At 42.7% G+C, this 3,963-nt stretch overlaps 1 long non-coding RNA gene across 1 annotated transcript; it reads left to right on the top strand.

The window, feature by feature from the left end:
- The first annotated feature begins 218 nt into the window (after positions 1–218).
- Positions 219–1,402, top strand: LOC111520785. The gene is made up of 2 exons (XR_002724760.2): positions 219–339; positions 472–1,402. It is a non-coding gene; the product is annotated as an uncharacterized LOC111520785 (long non-coding RNA).
- Positions 1,403–3,963: the final 2,561 nt, after the last annotated feature.

The raw sequence follows: 3,963 nt of genomic DNA, 5'->3' as shown, positions 1-3,963 counted from the left end.
GATAATGAGATCCATATTTCAGAGTTATTGTAAGGATTATGATATTATAAGTGAATCTTCCAGGCACAAAGTTGGTGTTTAGTAAATGCCAGTTTCCTTCTGTCTAACTGTAGACTTAACTGTAATTTTGAGGCTCCTGGAAGAAAAAAGAAAATGTTTCAGGGATAGTACAAAACTAGAAGATGAAACTATAGTGAATATTTATTATTCTCTTTGGTAGCCCAGCTCCTGGACCCCTTTCCCATGTTTGGTGTGTTTTCTACCTGATGAGTTTTGAAGGAAGTGAAGGCTTTTATTTACCTCTGGAAGCTAAAAATACCAGTTCCCTGTTCATCTCAGGTCAGTCCCAGGGTGACTTGGAGTCTCTCTGTGTAGTCTTCAAGTCTGGTTTTCTAGCCCCCCTCTCCTCCTAGAGATTCTGTGAACTATAAATATCCTTAAATAACTTTCTTTCCTGCTTAAATCACTTAGAGTTGGTTTCCGATGCGACTAAAAACATCAACTGATATGAGGTCCAAAAGATGGAATTTTAAGCACCAAAGACTGCTCCGTTATGGGCAAAGTCTCAATAGGACATCTGCATGTTCAGTTGAGATTCTGCTTTCCCCTCAGATGATAGAATTATTGGCAACCAGTTAAGTTGACGCAATTGGAAACCAGAAACATGATCAACAAAGATATGGAGATGGAGATACCAGTCACCCCTATCAAAATGGCAAGCGGGAGGGGGATGCTGGTTGGTCTGTTGGAGTTGACGAAGAAATGGGACTGGAATGTTTCTTTTACCAATTGTGTAAACACAGCCTGGAGTTCCGTGATGAGTCCACCTCACTTGCTCAGAACTTTGCCTGGCGAAAGCGGTTACAAGTGAACAAGGTGGAAATGAAAGAAACCCTGACTTTCCCACCAGGAAGGAAGAGACCATTCCTTCTTGTGATGTACTCTGAAGAAAAATTCTAGGATTTGGACGGATCCTAGAATTTCTTGGGTTATAAAACATGATTTTCTTCTCTGTTTCTTGGGCTTTTATAATGGGTACTGTTGTTTTCTTTCATAGCTTTAATGATTCCATAAGGACGTGTATAAAGTTTATGGGAGAATTTTCAATGTAGATGTGAATGGCAGAAACCCAAGAATCTGTGTGAGGTTGAATAAGATCCTGTGTCTCCAAAGAGGTCTGGTGGGGAGACACAGATCTAAATTTTAAAGGTGGTTTGGGCCTTCTCAATCATATGTTAACGTTCTTTTGTATTATACATAAATAAATTAAAGCCCAGAAAGATTAATAGCCCAAGGTCCCAAGACCTGCTTGAGACCTGTGCCCCATTCCTGACTAATATTCTTCATGATATTATATCACTCTGTATCAAAACCAACCAACCAATAAAACCAACCAACCAACAGAAAACATTCAGAAGAGTGAAAATGCCGTCTGTGCAGACAGATTTTCCTTATTTTAGGAAATGGTTGGAGTCAGTGCATTTGAAGTTCAATGAGTGAGCCTTATCCTAAAAAAGCTGCTTCCAGGCCTGGTATGTTCCCTGAAACATAAGGACATTCCTCATTCAAGGCTGTTTGCAAAGATCTAAATGACGGCTGTTATTAAACAAACAAAACCCCAACCTTTCCCTAACGTCAGAAATCAGAAAATGAATTACCTAGGTATTGTCTACTGACTAGCTCGCACTATGCAGGTATGAGTATCAGAGTTCTTCTCTGCTCTGTAAGTTATAATCCTCCAGGCTCTTTAGCCTAGGGGTAAAAAATGCAGTCCTTCCTGGGCGTGGTGGCTCACGCCTGTAATTCCAGCACTTTGGGAGGCCTAAGTGGGCAGATCATGAGGTCAGGAGTTCGAAACCATCCTGGCCAATATGGTGAAACCCTGTCTCTACTAAAAATACAAAAATTAGCCAGGCGTAGTGGTGTATGCCTGTAGCCCCAGCTACTTGGGAGGCTGAGGCAGAAGAATTGCTTGAACCCAGGAGGCGGAGGTTGCAGTGAGCCGAGATCCTGTGACTGCACTCCAGCCTGGGTGACAAAAAAAAAAAAAAAGGCAGTCCTCTTACCTAGCAATAGTCCTCTTCTCACTCTGCTTCCACTTCCCCCGTTGTGATGACAGTCCTTGGCAGTGGTGTTGATAGGTGTCCCCTAGTCTAGTCCTCTTATCTGTACCCTCAAGCCCCCCATCTCCAAATTCCTGCTCTAAGACTTCAGCTTGTCACCAGGTGCTTCCTGCTAATATCAGCATGGCTGCTGGTACCCACCAGCATCCGTGCTAAGGTGGCCAGTGCCCAGTGCTGAGAGTTTTCCTATCTGTGCCAAGGGTGCTGCTTCCAGTAGCAGCCAGCCCCATTTCGGAGTCATCACTGGTTGTGGTCTAAGCTTCTGGAACCCAGGCTGGGGTATCTTAGGCAATAGTTTTGGTTGACTTCTTTCAAAAGCCATTGCAGCCCCCTTGGCCCAACTCACTTGATCCTCATTTAGACTTGGAACCTTGTAGGTTACCAATTGAAGGACAATCTTGAAGACAGACATTTGATGGTGCTCATATCATCCCTCAACCTCTTTGTCTTGGCACCAAACTGGATTGCCTTAAACAAAGGTGCTCAATCTTTTGGCTTCCCTGGGCCACATTGGAAGAAGAATGCTATGTTTGGCCTTGGGCCAAACATAAAATACACTACCACTGACAGTGGCTTATGAGCTAAAAAAAAAAAAAAAAAAAAAAAAAATCACAAAAAGCCTCATAATGCTTTAAGAAAGTTTATGAATTTGTGTTGGGCCACATTCAAAGCCATCCTGGCTGCATGTGGCCTGTGGGCTGCGGGTTGGACAAGCTTGCTGTGGAATGATCCAATTCTTATTTGCTGGGGGACTTTCAGCAAACAGCTTACCCATTCTGGGTCTTATTTTCTCATCTGTAAAATGAAAATAATACTTGACTCTTTGGGTGGTTTTGAAAATTAAATGATATCAAATGTGCCATGTGACAGGCATGGAGTAAATATTCGGTGAGCACAAATTATTCCTAGGGAAGTCCTCAGCCCCTTAACCAGCTTTCGAAACACATCTAACTCCTAGAATCCTTTTACTGTTTTTTACATATTTGTTTGCATTTATTGCATACCTTCTGTGAGCCAGGGATAGTGCTGAGTGCCTGGCATTCATTATTTCATTTATTTCTCACAACGGCTCTGTAAGATAGGTACTACTAAAGCCTTGTGTTAAGGATGAGTAAGGTGAAATCCATTGAGATCAAGTGGACTTGCCCAAGGACATCCCTCTCTCAAGTGGTAAAGTCAGAGTTTGAACCCAGAACAAACAAACTCCAAAGCTTTGACCTTAACTGCCCTGATATATTATCATTCCAAGGTGAAAATAGCTTAGTCTCAAGCTAGTCCCTTGCAGCGAGGTTCTTGTTTTGTGTGTGTGTGTGTGTGTGTGTGTGTGTGTGTGTGTGTTTGGACAATTATTACTGGTGAAAATTCTGAAATGCCATAACCAAGAAATCCCCAAACTCAGGGCTGCGGTCCTTTAGCTGTCTGGTGTGTTCTGTTTGTTTGTCCAAGAATGCTGGGACCTGGGTGCCTCTCTCATTCCCTGATTCAAGCTGGGAAAGGCATGTGGCCCTGGGAGAAAGGGTGTTCTATCTTTACGCTTTCACAAGACTGGCCTGGGCCCTTCCCTTTTTAATCAAAGGTACCACACCTTATTTTAAAACTTTTAAAAAACTTTATAGAGACACAATGTTGTTTTTGTTTATTACATTGTCATGCTTTGATTTGTTTGTTTGTTTTGAGACAGAGTCTTACTCTTTTGCCCCGGCTGGAGTGCAGTGACACTATTAGGGCTCACGGCACCTTGGAGTTCCTGGGCTCAAGAGATCCTCCTGCCTCAGCCTCTGGAGTTGCTGGGACTACAGATGAGTGCCATCATGCTTGGCTGATTTTTAAACTTTTTTGT

Source organism: Piliocolobus tephrosceles, chromosome 16, assembly GCF_002776525.5.
Source record: "Piliocolobus tephrosceles isolate RC106 chromosome 16, ASM277652v3, whole genome shotgun sequence".
NCBI classification, from domain to species: Eukaryota; Metazoa; Chordata; class Mammalia; order Primates; family Cercopithecidae; genus Piliocolobus; species Piliocolobus tephrosceles.
The sequence above is the reverse complement of the archived record's forward strand: the minus strand, read 5'-3'. Positions and strand labels throughout refer to the sequence as shown.